This window comes from Sus scrofa, chromosome 4 (genome assembly GCF_000003025.6).
Source record: "Sus scrofa isolate TJ Tabasco breed Duroc chromosome 4, Sscrofa11.1, whole genome shotgun sequence".
Taxonomy (NCBI): domain Eukaryota; kingdom Metazoa; phylum Chordata; class Mammalia; order Artiodactyla; family Suidae; genus Sus; species Sus scrofa.
Window position 1 is genome coordinate 53587331 of NC_010446.5, and position 19476 is coordinate 53606806.

Sequence of the window (19476 nt, forward strand, 5' to 3'; positions counted from 1 at the left end):
CTGGTCTCCATGAGCTCTTATGAAACTCAAAGACTATGAGAACGTCTTGGGTCTTTATTTGTGTCAGCTCAGAACCCTTTGTGTAAGAAATATGAAAAACCAAGTGTTCTTCGTAAAGTGTATAGCTATTCTAGCAAATAACAGTAAACTCCTTTATGAAAAATTCAGATGACTTTTACTGTGTATACGAGCATTGGAATCACAGGCTCTCTCCTCAAGAGAAAGACAATCTAAATAATAAGGTCTGGGTCTCAATTTACTTGCCTCTGGAAAATAAGTAAAAGACAGAAGCAGCTGATATATCAGCCTCTGATCACCAGCACCTAGTTATTATTATGATGATGTAAATTGAGCAATATTCTAATCGACTATCTTGATCTTAGTGACAGAATGATCTATTAGCCACTACCCTAAATAGCTATAATTTCCACTCTTCCTTGATGTCTCTTATGGCAATTTTATCCACATTGCCACTGACAAGTAATGTCATCTAGTCAATCTCATTGTGAAAAGCAAGGCATGCACATCATCTCCCACTTTCTCTGGCCTATAGACCACAACCAACAGCTTGTTTCAGAAAGTATCCTTCTCCAGTGGATTTTTCAATAGTCTAGAAAAATGGTTGTTCTCCGGGTCCTTCTAAAAAAAGTCAAGTTGTGCATTTTCAGGTACAAAGAGTAAATCCATGACATCTCCACATCCTTAAGCCTTCAGAATCCTTCCACAAAACATGCCCCCAAATTTCTAGCCTCACCACATAATTTACTGTAGCCCGCTGCCATATCCAATCTTTAAGGAGCAAGGTTAGGTGAGGCCAAGTGTCATTGTCAGCATATTAAATCACAAATCACAAGAAAGTGGTTTTGTCAACTGATTTTGATCTATATACTTTTATGTTCTGCAATTTCCAATCTAACACACACAAGATCCACTAGAATGATTTTTTTCCTACATTAAATGCCAACAGATATTATACTATTCTTGTAGTTCCTCTGGTATAGTGACTATTTCTTCTTAGATCAGGCTGTACTTCTCTACTCAACTTTTGCTAAGATGCAACTCTGATTTTTGTCTGGAGGCAGTGAGAAATATCAGACCTGGGTCTTGAAGTGGACAAGATCCATCATGTGAAACACTTGCTTCAGCCAAAGTCACTATGTGGTATCAAAGCTTGGGGAGATTGTTCTGCTATTGCCTGGAAGAAGAAACTCCACCTGTAAGCAAGTCAGTGGCAAGAAAACTTGGGAATACATAACTCAGGCTTCCTACATCTCAGATATTGACAGTTTCTTTCCAGGGCTCTATCTTTGTCATGACAGAGATTTAAGGCTGAGCAGTCCTCATCTTTTTCATCTCTTCCAATTTTATAATTGAATCCTGTATCTGAGTTTCAGCAGTGTGCTACAGGGCTACATGAGAAGAAATTCTCCTTTCAAAAACATACAGAGGCATTGTGGCTTGCACAGCTTGCTTTAAATTGGAATTGGTTGCTCAGGGGGGATATTTTTCTTTCTTCCTGGTCTCTGATGCCAGGATATTTCAAGGTTTATGGAAAAAATAAGTAGAAAGGATGAGGCTGAACATGAAGAAAAGAGATATTATTCAGTTAGTATCTAAGTAGAATGTGGGAATTTAAACAGGTGCCGTTACCTAATCAGTATTAAAAAGCAGCCAAAAGTCCTTTCTGTTTTGAAGTGTTAAGTAGAATAGGAAAGGGAATCAGATCAGGGTGAGTCAGAATAGGCCATTAATCATCACCAAAATCAGGATGCCTATGATTAAAAGTAAAAACACGCATAGGCACAACATCAAGGGACTCTCCAGGGAATTTCCCTGTAATCTGTTGCACACGCAAATGAGGAAACCCGTCCAAGACCAATCAGATCAAATTTTGCGCATACAGAGACCAGTCGACCCTCAGTCCACACGCATGCACAGCTGGACTGGGTGGGAAGAATCAGGTCCACAATCCAGTACCCAGTATGGGAATATGAAGGGAAACCTAACTGTAAAGTGGGGCCAGTCCCTACTGGCACGGTGGCACTCTCCCTCTGAGAATATACTTTCACTCTAATAAACTTAATGTAATTTTCACCTTATTAAACTAGCTGTTCGCTTTGGTGACCTTGCTTCTGCTTCCTAAAGTGTAGGACGGAGCTGTAACACTTTCCAGATGCAACACCTTTCTTTAAAGAACTTGCTTACACTTTCCAAACGGTCCACTGATCCAATTCTTTGATGTGTACAAAGAACTGAGAAACCACTGTGGTAGGGCCTTAACCAAAGGAAGAAAGGGGGGAAAGAGATTTGTAATACAAAGGGTGGCTGTAGTGAAATCCTTAGGAAGGTGTGGTAAAAGTTAACTGTTGGGGTGGAGAGTAAAGGGCTGTGAACTGAGGAAAGCAATTATGGGTATTTGAAGACACTGATCATAGAGAAACATTAAAACATTAAACATTATCATTTTTTTTTTTTGGTCTTATTAAAGCCACACCTGCGGCATATGGAAGTTTCCAGACTAGGGGTTGAATCAGAGCTGCAGCTCCCAGCCTATGCCACAGCCACAGTAATACCAGCTCCAAGCTATTTCTGCGACTGACACCACAGCTCATGGGGCAACCCCAGATCTTTAACACACTCAGCAACGCCAGAGATCTAATCCGTGTCCTCATGGATTCTAGTCAGGCTCATTGCTGCTGAGCCACCACAGGAACTGCCTAAAACATTATCAGATTTTTGACATGAATTCCTTTTCAGGATCTCTGCCAATGGGATCACACTTATCTGTTCTAATTTGAGAATTGTGGACAGATATTAATAGTGCATCAATTAATAGTAATATTAATAGAGATACATATTTTTAATTCAAATCTTGGAAGGTGGATCTTAAGAGTGAGTGTTAAGGATGGATCCACAGAGGAGAGAGGTGAATTGTTCCATATTCTGCATCATTTCACAATTTCAAACAAATCAGGGCATAAGAAGAGGGAATGAGTTAATTGGATCATCCTAACACTAGGTGAAGGCTTAAAAGTTGCTGGTAATGGAACTGAAGACTGATGGTAAAATTAGGAAATAGACTCAATAACACAAAAACTGAGATTGTGTTTATAGCAAGATTATAAATTGGACATATTTATTGTCTCAGAAATGCAGCTAAGAATTTACAGCTAAAGAGAATGGGCCATATAGATTTTCCAGCTATAAAAAGTAAACTAAGTGATGGCTTTGTCTTTCTCCCTAACCAGTCTACATATAGATTTTTCTAAAAATGAGCTTTACTGGAATTTAAAGGAAGTGAAGATTTCCAAAGCTATGCATTTTAAGATAGAGATTCTTCCATTGCCAAAACTTGGTTTCTGTCCACTGATGCCAAATAAAAATGCAAAGACAGAGTTTGGAGTGAGGGAGAAAAAAATAGCTTTTATTCACGGCAGGCCAGCAATGACTTAAAGACTGTGTTCTCCTTAGGGAGAGAATAGTCAATAGTCTTATTGTTTTAGGGGGGAAAGTAGGGCCATGGAAAATGAACAGGTTAGGTGCAAGCTGGCATTCTTAAAAGCTGGTGTTTAGTGGCTTCTGGACTGGTTCTGGTCATCCTCCTTCTTTCTTGAAGGAAGAATGTTTCACCAAGTATTTAACTTTAACATCTTGCATTTGTTGAGGGTTTTAATTCTGCAGAAAATCTAAAAGATATTGTTATGTGTATCCCTTGAGGATCCTATCCCAAGGCTGCACTATTGCTTCTTGACTACTCCTCCCTTGTCTTAGCATCCACTTCTTTCCCAGATTAAAAATTGATTGAACCTGCCCTTTGGGACTCAGGAAAGGTCAAGGAGGCCAAAGCTTATTCCCGAAAAAACAAGAAAGTGGAACAAGAAATGGGAGACACAATGGCTTTCATGCCAGGAACCCCACAGGGGCCTGCTTGGTTTCACCTCTGATATTTTCAAAGCAACACAAATGAATTGAGGAGAGGTCCAAGAAGTAAAACATGATATATAAATTGACGCAACAGGAGTTCCTGTCATGGTTCAGTGGTTAATGAACCTGACTAGCATCCATGAGGACACAGGTTCTATCCCTGGCTTCCTTCAGTGGGTTAGGGATCTGTCATTGCCGTGAGCTGTAGTGTAGGTTGCAGATATGGCTCAGATCTGGTATTGCTATAGCTGTGGTATAAGCCAGCAGCTATAGCTCTGTTTCCACCTCCAACCTGGGAACCTCCATATGCCACAGGTATGGCCCTAAAAAGACAAATAATAATAATAATAATAATAATAATAGTTATAATTATAATTATAATAAATTGAAGTGATTAAAAGAAGAGGAGATGGAGCTTCACATTTTCAGCGACCTCTTAGGGTACTGAAGAAAAAAATGTAGTGAGTGTGTTTTTTGGTGACCTCAACGTCTGTCATCAGGAATTTGGACATATATATTGCTTTCTGTTGAAAAGCAAAAAGGTGTCTATAATCCTACTGCAGTAGCCTACAATGGTTTGGCAAAGAGAGAAGGCAGCAGTGAGAGAAGACTTGGCAGGGAAAGGAGGTATGTCAAAGGGCTGACATAAAAAGCACCTGGGTTATTCTTTTCTTTGTTTCTTTCTTCCTTCCTTCCTTCCTTCCTTCCTTCCTTCCTTCCTTCCTTTCTTTCTCTTTCTTTCTTTCTTTCTTTCTCTCTTTCTTTCTTTCTTTCTTTCTTTCTTTCTTTCTTTCTTTCTTTCTTTCTTGTTAGTCTTTTTAGGGTCACACCTATGGCATAAAGAGGTTCCTAGGCTATGGTCGAATTGGAGATGTAGCCGCTGGCTATGTCACAGCTCATGGCAATACTGGATCCTTTAACCCACTGAGCAAGGCCAGGGATCACACATGCATCCTCATGGATACTAGTCAGATTTGTTACCACTGAGCCACAATGGGAACTCCACTTGGTCAGGTTTTCTTCACTGGGCTTTGTAAAAAGGCTAAATTTTAGTGACCAAAGCACACTGAATTTGTAAAGAGTACAGCTATGTATCACCGATTTCAAAAGGCCATATAGGGATTCCAAAGAATCTACAAACACATCCCATGAAAAATCAGCACTTGATTTCCTGCTGTAACAGAAACATGCAAGTCAATAAGTGTTGATCAAGGGGGAACTGTACTATATCAGTGATTTAAAACTTTCTGTTTCTCTTCCTCTGTCTCACCTTTCTCCATTCTCAAATTGAAAGGTAAGAGAAGTAAAGGGAAAATCAAAGCAGACAATGAGTTCCTCTCTGACTTACTTCCCCAGATGAGATTTGGGATACAGGGAGGAGAATAACTGAGTTGGAAATAAAAAAAATCAAATATATATATTTTGAAATAAAAATTTTAAATTGGTCTGGGATGGACTTTTTCAAACCTAAAATTAAACACTAATAATATTGGGAGTTCCCATTGTGGCTCAGTGAGTTATGGACCTGACATTCTCTGTGAGGATGTGGGCTTGATCTCTGGACTCATGAGTTAAAATCCAGTATTGCCACAAGCTGCAGTACGGGTCACAGGTGAAGCTTGGATCTGGTGTTAGAGTGGCTGTGATGTAGGCCTTAGTTGAAGCTCCAATTTGACTCCTGGCCAGGGAACTTAACATGTGCCACAGAGGTAGCTAAAAAAATAAGTAAATAAACAAAATAAACATTAATAAGATTGACCTAAAGTACTGTCAGGAAAAATACCAGATCCAAAGAGAATATCTGAGGACAGGGCTTGAAGAAAAATAAAATTGTTGGCCTTTGCCAATTGTTATGTGCAAAATTAGGATCCTGTCTTAAAATAATCATATAGTGGGGGTAGCAGATTCAAAATATGAGTCCATTCAGTAAGACTAAAATCTTCTGAAATTCTGATGAAATATCACCAAGAAAAAATAAAAGGTAAAAGGCAGAAAAAATTATCGTGTGGCTATTTCAAATAAATAGTTCAGTTCGTATTCTATTTTAATTAAATCTATGAAGCTTTGAATTTTAATTGAGGCAGAAAACAATTGATCTTATATATATTTGTAGCAATATACCTGGTCTTATTTCTTCCATACACTGTAGGAAAGGAACAGAGATTATATATTTGATAGGTTGCAGTGGAGATGGGAAGGGACTTCCAGTATTTTCACATTTAGAATTTAAGAATAAAATGGAAAAGATATTTAGGAAGAAAGGGAAAACTGGATCAGATGAGGTCATTTTGTATGATGTAGTCCCCAGTTACAAAATGTAATAAATGGTGGTATAAAAGGAACAAAATAAACAATATATACCAAGAATTGCACTGGAATAAAGGTAAAACAATGGGAGTCTAGGCTTTTTGGAAAACAAATTACCAGCAGGTGCTTCTATTACATGCTTCAGAGACCATAAAATACATGGGCGGAAATATGCTGCATTTGTTCCTGCTCTATATGGCCATCTCATTCTGCTAAACTTCAGTGCACTTAGTCACCTATAACTGGAGTTTACTCTAACTTTTAATTGGTGGTGTATGAGGTCTCTTCTTGCCAATTTTCTTTCCTCCAAAAACTGTACATAATATTTCAGTGTTCTACCTAGAGAGAGAACTCCAAGGAAAGTCAGGACAAAAAAAGCTAAAGATGATTAATCCTGCCTTGATATGTTCCCTATATGCCTATGGGTATGATCCTTTTTAATGTACTTTTGTCATTTTTTTGTCTACTCAGTTAGTTTTACTTTTGATATAAGAAACCAATGGGAAACATCAGCTTAAATGGCATAGAAAAAGATGAGGTAACGTGGGAGTACCCTAGAGCTAGCACTTGAGTGACTGAATATGTGCTTTTTAGACATAAACTAACCAACAGAACTGTGCGTGGGTGTGGGTGTTTATCTTTTTATTTTATTAAATGTCATTTGATGAAAGTTTTAATAAATTTTATAAGTATATTTGACTTTCCAATTGTTTTTGTTTCAGATGCACAAGTAAATCAGTTATACATATACATATATCCATTCCCTTTCAGATTATTTTCCCAAGTAGGTTATCACACAATATTGAATAGAGTACCCTGTCCTTGTGCTATGCAGTAGATCATTTTACCTAACTATTCTATATATAGTAGTATGTATATGTTAATCCCAATCTCCTAATTTATACCTCCCCCCCAACATTTCCTTTTGGAAATAAACCATGTTTGTTTGCAGAATCTTTGTTTCTAATTTTTGAATATGTTTTTGGATCACTTCAATTGGATTCCACATATTAGTGACCTCATATGATATTTGTCTTCCTGTCTTATTACTTCACATAGTAGGATAATTTCTAGGTCCATCCAGGTTGCTACAAATAGCAATATTTTATAATTTTTATACCTGAGTAATATTCCATTTTATGTATGTACCAAATCTTCTTTTTTTTTTTTTTTTTATTTTCCCACTGTACAGCAAGGGGGTCAGGTTATCCTTACATGTATACATTACAATTACATTTTTTCCCCCACCCTTTCTTCTGTTACAACATGAGTATCTAGACATAGTTCTCAATGCTACTCAGCAGGATTGCCTTGTAAATCTATTCTAAGTTGTGTCTGATAAGCCCAAGCTCCTGATCCCTCCCACTCCCTCCCCCTCCCATCAGGCAGCCACAAGTCTCTTCTCCAAGTCCATGATTTTCTTTTCTGAGGAGATGTTCATTTGTGCTGGATATTACATTCCAGTTATAAGTGATATCATATGGTATTTGGCTTTGTCTTTCTGGCTCATTTCACTCAGGATGAGATTCTCTAGTTCCATCCATGTTGCTGCAAATGGCATTATGTCATCCTTTTTTATGGCTCAGTAGTATTCCATTGTATATATATACCACCTCTTCTGAATCCAATCATCTGTATGTTTAGATACAATCATTGTATGTTTAGATCTTCTCACGGTCTTTTTAATTGAGTTGTTTGTTTGTTTGTTTTTGGTATAAAACTGAATGAAATGTTTGTATATTTTGGATATTAATTCCTTGTTGGCTTCTTTGTTTGAAAATAGTTTTTCCCATTCTGTGGGTTGTTATTTTGTTTATGGTTTCCTTTGCTGGGCAAAAATGTTTAAGCTTAATTAGGTCCCATTTGTTATTTTTTTAAAATTTTCATTAATCTAAGGAGGTGGGTCAAAAAAGATGTTACAGATTATGTCAAAGTGTGTTCTGCATATGCTTTCCTCTAAGAGTTTAATAGCAGGTAATCTGTGTTTAAGTCTTTAATCCAGTTTGAGCTTACTTTTGTGTATGGTGTTAGTGTTCTAATTTATTATTTTACATGTAGCTGTCCAGTTTTCCTACCACCACTTATTTAAGGGTCTGTTTTTTTTCCTCCATTTTGTTATTCTTACCTCTTTTGTCATAGATAAAGGTGCATGGGTTTATTTCTGGGCTTTCTATGCCGTTCCACTGATCTATATTTCTATTTCTTGTGCCAGTATCATACTATTTTGATGTGCCAGTAACATACTATTTTGATGACTATAGCTTTGCAGTAAAGTCTGAAATCAGGGAGCCTGATTCCTCCAGCCCCATTTTTCTTTCTCAAGATTGCTTTGGCTATTTGGGATCTTTTGTGTTTCCAAACAAATTTTTTTAAAAAATTATTCTAGAGAGAGGACAAGATGGCGGAGGAGTAGGGGGACACGCTCGCCCTCTCCCACAAACACAACAAAAAAAGCACATCTACAGAATAAATGACTCGCACAGAACAGCAACCAATCGCTGGCAGAGGAACCTAAACTCCAATAATGGCAAGAAGTTCGTGACATTATTGGGCAGAACGGGAGAAAAGAGGAGAGTGAGAGAAGGTGAATCCCAGCGGGACGGGCGCTCCCGAAAGGGAACTGCGGAGGAGAAAGGGATCCCGCACCCTGGAAAGTCACCTACCGGGCGAAAGATCAAATGAACCGGAGGAATCCCCAGATGCAGAGAAGAGTGTAGCAGTAAGTCGGAGTACGGAAAAACGGATCAAGAACCCAACGGACCATCTGAACTACGGGCACAGTCACCAAAAATTGAGACGCCTGGGTGGGGGCTGGGCACCGAGACCTCGCCTCTGAAGGTTGGTCCCCGAGAGGGGGCCGGGGGACGCCTGGGTGGGGGCTGGGCACCGAGACCTCGGCTCCAGAGATTAGTCCCCGGGCTAGGGGGGCGGGGCAGAGCGGAAACTGCTTGGGAGGTCTAGAAACCATTTGACGGGGCAGAGACTGCCTGGGAGACTAGAAAACAAAGCTGTCGCAGAGGAAGGGAGCAATACTCTAGGGGCGGGGAAGTGGAAAGCCGCCTCAGAGGGAACCTGGGAGAAGAGCCTGGTCTGCGCCCGTGCTGGGGAGGGGAGAGAAGAAGGGGTGGGTCCCCATAGAATACCCCCCACGCCACAGCAAGCTTACAGGCCCGCTAGCTAGCAGAAAGCTGTGCTTCCCAGTGCATTCCCTCCCCCCACCCCCGCCACCACCTAAGCTCTCACGGAACCTGGGGCTGCCTGCCATCCAGGAGGGCTGGCCTCAACAATTGCCTGAAGCCTACCACCGCAGGGGCTCTCCCTGCACAGGCCTGCTTGCCCTTTGGGGGGGCTACACTTCCACAGAGCAGCACCAAACACCACCAGCCCCCTAGAAAAGGCCTGCAGCCCAGAAAAGCTAGAACAAGCCTAGCCAGGCCGTGAATAGATTGGCCTAATTCTCCGACGGTTTTTCTGAGACGGGCTCCTCCGGGGAGGAGCCTCTTGGGTCTCCAAGGGCCTTGCTACCCGCCCAAGACCCCAGGGGGTGCTAAGACCTAGTGGACCAGCTGCATAGGACTGCCAGCTCCAGGCAGGACCCCCTGCAGCCCAGAAAAGCTGCAACAAGCCTGGCCGAGTTGGGAAAAGATCTCAGACGGTCTTTCTGAGTCGGGCTGCCCTGGGGAGGAGCCTCTTGAGTCTCCAAGGGCCCTGCTACCCACCCAAGACCCCAAGGGGTGCTGAGACCTAGTGGACCAGCTGCATACGACTGCCAGCTCCAGGCAGGAACCCCTGCAACCCGGAAAAGCTGCAACAAGCCTGGCCGAGTTGGGAAAAGATCTCAGACGGTCTTTCTGAGTCGGGCTGCCCTGGGGAGGAGCCTCTTGAGTCTCCAAGGGCCCTGCTACCCGCCCAAGACCCCAAGGGGTGCTGAGACCTAGTGGACCAGCTGCATACGACTGCCAGCTCCAGGCAGGAACCCCTGCAACCCGGAAAAGCTGCAACAAGCCTGGCTGAGTTGGGAAAAGATCTCAGACGGTCTTTCTGAATCGGGCTGCCCTGGGGAGGTGCCTCCTGAGTCTCCAAGGGCCCTGCTACCTGCCCAAGACCCCAGGGGGTGCTAAGACCTAGTGGACCAGCTGCATAGGACTGCCAGCTCCAGGCAGGACCCCCTGCAGCCCAGAAAAGCTACAACAAGCCTGGCCGAGTTGGGAAAAGAACTCAGACGGTCTTTCTGAATCGGGCTGCCCTGGGGAGGAGCCTCTTGAGTCTCCAAAGGCCCTGCTACCCGCCCAAGGCCCCAGGGGGTGCTGAGAACCAAGTGAAATCTGCTACCATCGTGGGGTGGACCTCCCAGTCCTGTCTGCCCTCAGGAAGTCCTCCTTTGCTTCAAAGAAACACTGCTAGCCCCATCAACACTCCAGAAAAGCCACACTGCCTCAAAAAAGATTGACCAACAACGCCAGCCCTCAGGAAATATTCCACGGCAGTGACAAGGCAAACACTACCCGATAACGGAGAGTACAACTCCCTCAGGAGAAAGAAGACAACAAGCAAGATGAAGAAGCTGAGAAACCACCCCCAGTCAAATCAACAGGAGAACTCACCTAAAACAGTCAACAATGAAACAGATCTCTGCAGTCAGACAGACCTGGAGTTCAAAAGAGAAATACTGAAAATACTGAAGGAATTAAGAGAAGATATGAACAGTAATGCAGATACCCTCAGAAAGGAGCTAGAAAATATAAGGAGGAGCCAAGAAAAACTAGAACATTCATTTGCAGAGATGCAAACTGAACTAGGGGCAGTAAAAAACAGAATGAATAATGCAGAAGAACGAATCAGTGATATGGAAGATAGAATAATGGAAATCACTCAATCCGGTCAACAGACAGAAAACCGAATCAAAAAACTGGAAAGCAATATAAGAGACCTATGGGATAATATAAATCGGGCCAATCTACACATAATAGGAATTCCAGAAGGAGTAGAAAAAGATAAGGGATTGGAAAATATATTTGAAGAAATTATCGCTGGAAACTTCCCAAATCTAAAGGATACTGGATTCAAGATACAAGAAGCACAGAGGGCCCCAAACAAACTGAGCCCAAACAGACCCACACCAAGACACATCATAATAAAAATGGCAAAAGTTAGTGACAAAGAGAGGATCCTAAAGGCAGCAAGAGAAAAACAGAATGTTACCTACAAGGGAACCCCCATAAGAATATCAGCTGATTTCTCTACAGAAACACTACAGGCCAGGAGGGAATGGCAAGAGATATTTAAAGTGCTCAAAGGAAAAAATATGCAACCTAGAATACTCTATCCAGCAAGAATATCATTTAAAATAGAAGGGGAAATAAAAATTTTTCCCAACAAACAAAAACTTAAAGAATACAGCAACACAAAACCCAGGTTAAAGGAAATATTGAAAGGGCTTCTCTAAACCAAAAAGAAAGGAAGGAAAGGGAAGAAAAAAGAAAAGAAAAAAAAAAAAAAAGAAGAAGAAGAAGAGGAAGAACTAGGACTGAGGAAACCGCAATCAGAGAGCAGTCACTCAAATAAGCCAGCATACAGATTTAATCATGAACATGCTTCAAACAAAATAAAATTAAAAAGAAAAAAATAAAAGAGTCATCAAAACCATAAAATGTGGGCAAGGGATGTTAGGAGGTAAATAACCCTTTTTGTTTGTATGTATGTCTCTCTTTTTAATTTTAATATAATAATGAAGTGTTTGAACTTACAGGACCATCAGGCTAAAACACACAATTATGGGAAGGGGTTAGCATACTTAAAAAACAGGGCAACCACAAGCCAAAACCAAATATTGCATTTGCAAAAAATGAAAAAAAAAAAATACACTCAAGCAGATACTAACAGGAGACCATACAACCAAAAAAAAAAAAAAAAAAAAAAAAGAATATAGAACCATAGAATCAACTGGAACACGAGGATCAAATGGCAATAAATAATCATCTATCAATTATCACCTTAAATGTCAATGGACTGAATGCCCCAATCAAAAGACACAGAGTGGCTGAGTGGATAAAAAGGCAAAAACCTTCAATGTGCTGCCTACAAGAAACTCACCTTAGGACAAAAGATACATATAGATTGAAAGTGAAAGGGTGGGGAAAAATATTTCACGCCAATAGACATGACAGAAAAGCAGGAGTCGCAACGCTCATATCAGACAAAATAGACTTTAAAACAAAAGACATAAAGAAAGACAAAGAAGGACACTATTTAATGATTAAGGGATCCATCCAAGGAGAGGATGTTACTATCATCAACATATATGCCCCAAATAGGAGCACCCAGATACATACAACAAATATTAACAGACATAAAGGGAGATATTGATGAGAATACAATCATAGTAGGAGACCTAAATACCCCCCTCACATCAATGGACAGATCCTCTAGACAGAAAACCAATAAAGCAACAGAGATCCTAAAGGAAACAGTAGAAAAGTTAGACTTCATTGATATCTTCAGGACACTACATCCAAAAAAAGCAGAATACACATTCTTCTCAAATGCTCATGGAACATTCTCAAGAATCGACCACATATTGGGACATAAAGCGAATCTCAATAAATTTAGGAGCATAGAAATTATCTCAAGTATCTTCTCTGACCACAATGCCATGAAATTAGAAATCAACGACGGGAAAAGCAAAGAGAAAAAACCTACTCCATGGAGACTAAACAACATGCTACTAAAAAACCAATGGGTCAATGAGGAAATCAAGAAGGAAATTAAAAACTACCTTGAAACAAATGATAATGAAGACACAACCCTTCAAAATCTATGGGATGCTGCGAAAGCAGTGCTCAGAGGAAAATTTATAGCAATACAGGCCTTTCTCAAAAAAGAAGAAAGATCCCAAATGGACAACTTAACCCTCCACCTAAATGAATTAGAAAAAGAAGAACAAAAAAGTCCTAAAGTCAGCAGAAGGAAGGAAATTATAAAGATCAAGGAAGAAATCAATAAAATAGAGACTGAAAAAACAATAGAGAAAATTAATAAAACCAAGAGCTGGTTCTTTGAAAAGGTGAACAAAATTGATAAACCCCTGGCCAGACTCACTAAAAAGAGGAGAGAAAGAACCCAAATCACCAAAATTATAAATGAAAAGGGAGAAATCACAACGGATACAGCAGAAATACAGAAAACCATAAGAGAATACTATGAACAACTATATGGTAATAAGTTTGACAATCTGGAAGAAATGGACAATTTTCTAGAATCTTACAGCCTGCCAAAACTGAATCAAGCAGAAACAGACCAACTGAACAGACCAATCACTAGAAATGAAATTGAAGAGGTCATAAAATCACTCCCTACAAATAAAAGCCCAGGACCAGATGCTTCACAGGTGAATTTTATCAAACATATAAAGAGGAATTGGTGCCCATCCTCCTTAAACTCTTTCAAAAGGTTGAAGAAGAAGGAATACTCCCAAAGACATTCTATGAGGCCACCATCACCCTCATTCCAAAACCAGGCAGAGATACCACCAAAAAAGAAAACTATCGCCCAATATCTTTGATGAATATAGATGCAAAAGTTCTCAACAAAATCTTAGCCAACCGAATCCAACAACATATCAAAAAAATTATACACCATGACCAGGTTGGGTTCATCCCAGGTTCACAAGGATGGTTCAACATACGCAAATCAATCAGCATCATACACCACATTAACAAAAGAAAAGTCAAAAATCATATGATCATCTCAATAAATGCAGAAAAAGCATTTGACAAAGTTCAACATCCATTCATGATCAAGACCCTCGCCAAAGTGGGTATAGAGGGAACATTCCTGAATATAATCAAAGCCATTTATGATAAACCCACAGCAAATATAATCCTCAATGGGGAAAAACTGAAAGCCTTCTCACTCAAATCTGGAACAAGATAGGAATGCCCACTCTCACCACTGCTCTTCAACATCGTTTTGGAAGTCCTAGCCACAGCAATTAGACAAACAAAAGAAATCAAAGGCATCCATATAGGAAGAGAAGAGATCAAACTGTCACTGTATGCAGATGACATGATTCTATACCTAGAAAACCCTAAGGACTAAACCCCAAAACTCCTTGAACTGATTAATAAATTCAGCAAAGTGGCAGGATATAAGATTAACATTCAGAAGTCAGTTGCATTTCTGTATACCAGCAATGAAACATTAGAAAAGGAATACAAAAATACGATACCTTTTAAAATTGTACCTCACGAAATCAAATACCTCGGAATACACCTGACCAAAGAGGTAAAGGACCTATATGCCGAGAACTATAAAACCTTAATCAAAGAAATCAAAGAAGATGTAAAGAAATGGAAAGATATTCCATGTTCCTGGATTGGAAAAATCAATATTGTGAAAATGGCCATCCTACCCAAAGCAATCTACAGATTCAATGCAATCCCTATCCAATTACCCATGACATTGTTCACAGAACTAGAACAAACAATCCAAACATTTATATGGAACAACAAAAGACCCAGAATCGCCAAAGCAATCCTGAGAAACAAAAACCAAGCAGGAGGCATAACTCTCCCAGACTTCAAGAAATACTACAAAGCCACAGTCATCAAAACAGTGTGGGACTGGTATCAAAACAGACAGACAGACCAATGGAACAGAATAGAGAATCCGGAAATTAACCCTGACACCTATGGTCAATTAATCTTTGACAAGGGAGGCAAGAACATACAATGGGAAAAGGAAAGTCTATTCAGCAAGCATTGCTGGGAAACCTGGACAGCTGCATGCAAAGCAATGAAACTAGAACACACCCTCACACCATGCACCAAAATAAACTCCAAATGGCTGAAAGACGTAAATATACGACAGGACACCATCAAACTCCTAGAAGAAAACATAGGCAAAACACTCTCTGACATCAACATCATGAATATTTTCTCAGGTCAGTCTCCCAAAGCAATAGAAATTAGAGCAAAAATAAACCCATGGGACCTCATCAAACTGAAAAGCTTTTGCACAGCAAAGGAAACCAAAAGAAAACAAAAAGACAACTTACAGAATGGGAGAAAACAGTTTCAAATGATGCAACTGACAAGGGCTTAATCTCTAGAATATATAAGCAACTTATGCAACCCAACAGCAAAAAAGCCAACAACCCAATGGAAAAATGGCAAAAGACCTGAATAGACATTTCTCCAAAGAAGATACACAGATGGCCAGCAAACACATGAAAAAATGCTCAACATCGCTGATTATAAGAGAAATGCAAATCAAAACTACCATGAGATACCACCTCCCACCAGTCAGAATGCCCATCATTAATAAATCCACAAATAACAAGTGCTGGAGGGGCTGTGGAGAAAAGGGAACCCTCCTGCACTGCTGGTGGGAATGTAAACTGGTACAGCCACTATGGAGAACAGTTTGGAGATACCTTAGAAATCTATACATAGAACTTCCATATGACCCTGCAATCCCACTCTTGGGCATCTATCCCGACAAAGCTCTACTTAAAAGAGACACATGTACCCGCATGTTCATTGCAGCACTATTCACAATAGCCAGGACATGGAAACAATCGAAATGTCCATCGACAGATGATTGGATTCGGAAGAGGTGGTATATATACACAATGGAATACTACTCAGCCATAAAAAAGGATGACATCATGCCATTTGCAGCAACATGGATGGAACTAGAGAATCTCATACTGAGTGAAATGAGCCAGAAAGACAAAGACAAATACCATATGATATCACTTATAACTGGAATCTAATATCCAGCACAAATGAACATCTCCTCAGAAAAGAAAATCATGGACTTGGAGAAGAGACTTGTGGTTGCCTGTTGGGAGGGGGAGGGAGTGGGAGGGATCGGGAGCTTGGGCTTATCAGACACAACCTAGAATAGATTTACAAAGAGATCCCGCTGAATAGCATTGAGAACTATGTCTAGATACTCATGTTGCAACAGAAGAAATGGTGGGGGAAAAACTGTAATTGTAATGTATACATGTAAGGATAACCTGACCCCCTTGCTGTACAGTGGGAAAAAAAAATAAAAAAAAAAAAAAAAAAAAAAAAAATGTTCTAGGGAGTTCCCACTGTGGCTTAGCAGGTTAAGAAACCAACTAGATTCCATGAGGATGTGTGTTTGATCCCTGCCTTGGTCAGTGGGTTAAGGATCCAGCATTGCTGCAAGCTGTGTTGTAGGTCACAGATGTGGCTCAGATCCAGAATTACTCTGATTGTGACATAGGCTGGCAGCTGCAGCTCAGATTCAACTCCTAGCCTGGGAATTTTTATATGCCATAGATGTGTCCTTAAAAAGAAAAAAAAAATGTTCTAGTTCTGTGAAAAATGCCATTGGTAGTTTGATAGGGATTACACTGGATCTGTAGATTGCCTTGGATAGTATAGTCATTTTGACAATGTTGATTTTTCCAACCCAAGAACATGGTATTTCTTTCCATCTGTTTGTGTCAATTTCAAATTCCTTCACCATGCCTTATAGTTTTCAGAGTACAGGTCTTTTTCTTCTTTAGGTTTGTTTATTCCTAGGTATTTTATTCTCTTTGATGTGATGATAAATGGACAGTCATTTATTTATTTTTACATGATATTTTATCCTCAGAATCACTGTGTTTATTTATGTATTATGCTATTTCTCCTAAATCCATAAAAATATAATGTTCACTTAAATGATTTTCTCCCTATCCTTCAAAATCTGAAATAGTGTTGGCTTAATTAGTATGTGTATTAAAGCAGTAATTTTTTTCATAATTTTTTCTTGTATGATAGCCACATCTGCAATCTATACCACAGCTCAAGGATCTCTAACCCATTGAGCAAAGCCAGTGATCAAACCTGCATTCCCATGGATACCAGTTGGGTTCATTACCACTGAGCCACCACAGGAGCTCCAAAAATATCCATTTTCTAAATATATTCACTTAGATCTTTCTTTGCAATATGTGCAATGCTTATGTTTCCTTTCTTCTTTTTTTGGTGAAGAAGTAAAGAATAACTTTATTGGAATGTATATATCTGTATGACTGGGTCCTTTTGCTATACAGTAGAAATTGACGGAACATTGTAAATCAACAATACTTCGATAAAAAAAAAATTTAAAGAATACCTTTATTTCTTTGCCAAAGGGGGACACAGTGGGCTCATGCCTTCAAAAACTGTGTGTCCCAAGCCAGTAGGATTTGGTGAGGAGTTTTATAGCAATTATTCAAGGGTGGGATTGATGATAAGGATCAGGGTGTGTGCAGAGCCTGTGCTCTTTTAATCTGGCTTCAGGGGGTCTTCTTGTGAGTTTTTGTTGTTCTCATGATTATCAAAATGTGACCTTCTCTCTTGAATGAAGAATACTTCTGCAGAACTCAAAGTATTTTTATGTGTATCCCAAACTCCACAAGATCCTGTTTGGTTTCATTCCTCCCTTTTCTTTGATACTTCTCAATCTTGAGGACAGTGTGGACAAGAAAGAGAATAAGTATTTTGGTAGAGATGTTAATCATAAACTCAGCAGAGCACTCGATTTTAGGGGGACCCTGTTTTAATCTATTTTTTTAAACCTTCTTATTAATAATCCTTGGCTATGTAGTTTTTCAACCAATTTTTGTTTATCAGAAGAGAAGCATTTATTCTTGAACTCGTTACAGAGGAATCTAGTAGAATTAATCAGTTAATAATTGAAAGCATGACTTCAAAACCTAAGGTAATACGCAAGTTAATATAATTTAAAAACATAATTAGGTAAGATTTGCCATATTAAATTAAAATCAAAAGCAAAATAGCCTGTTCTTTGTTAAAAATACATCCAAACTGAACTCCATATGACTTTTACAGAGTGGAACATAATATTATAGAATAAATTATTTATAATGAGCTTATGTAAATAAATTTTGATGTTATTGCATATGGGTGCTTATAAACAGAAATAATTTTTATGGTCCTATAATATATCTAGTTCCCTGTGTCATCTTATTAGTGCAAGTTATCCATTCATCTCTGTTGATACTTAAAAAAGTTCATTGTTATATAGTTTCATAGTAATAAGAATTTGTTTTTCAAGAAAAATAAGCTATTGAAGTCCATGACAATCATCATTGTATTAATTCTGCAAGTTACATGATTTGTCACAACAACTGATTTATACAAACATTCCATGTTTATCCTTTTATATTATTGTCTTCACTTAATAATTTGCAACATGATAAATGAAACAGGTGCAAACATAATGTCGATATCAAAACTTCACTTAAAATCACTTAAAATATGAATAAACTCTACCAGATCAGAGGTCTTTGGAAATTACATTCTTCTGTTTTCTAGATTCTTCAACTTCATTGATATATTTCCAAGTTTCTAAATCCCTCTACTCACCCCTACCAGCTACTCAACAAACACTTAAATTTTTAGCTTATTAAAAAATGAGAATGGTGAACTCCCCCATGGCATAGCAGTTTAAGGATTCAGTGTTGTCACTGCAGTGGTTTTGGTCACTGCTGTGGTATGAGTTTGATCCCTGGTCGGGGAACTTTCACATGCCACAGGTGTGGGCAAAAAAAATTGAGAATGGGACTTGGAACTTTAGGACTAGTGTAACATCTGTCACATGGTGACTAAAAACATATCTGTGGAATAAATAAATGGTTCAGTTAATAAACAAACTCAGGATTTCAATAATTATATTGTCAACCAACATGAGTCAGAAAGTGCTATTTTCCATACATCCTTGATGTTTTTTTAAATAAATATGACTTTTAAAACATTCACCATTCTGTGTCTATGAATGTGTTAATATAAAATGTGAAAAAGAAAATGAAATAAAATTCATTAGAAAAAATAACAAAGTTCATCTAAATTATATTTTCCCTAAGGTGATTTTCTTTTATGTGATTTAACAACAAAGTTATTTTAAAAATTATGTTAAATAAACCCACCTACTTTAAAAAAAGGCATTACCCATGTATTACCATAGTAACTCTGTGTGTGTTTATATTTTATTAAACAGTACCAGAGCACAAGCTATCATAAAATAGAAAACCGTAAGTTTGCATACCTCCAGAAAAGAATTCAATTTAGCTTTATCCTTGGTTGTTATTGACATATATAATGAGAATATTAATCTTTTCAGTGTTTACAGAAAAGAGCGGTTCTCAGAGATGAGCTTCTACTAAGTGGAAGCACGAAGTATAGTTAATGGGAAATTTTGTGCCCTGTACTGCCCATCAGT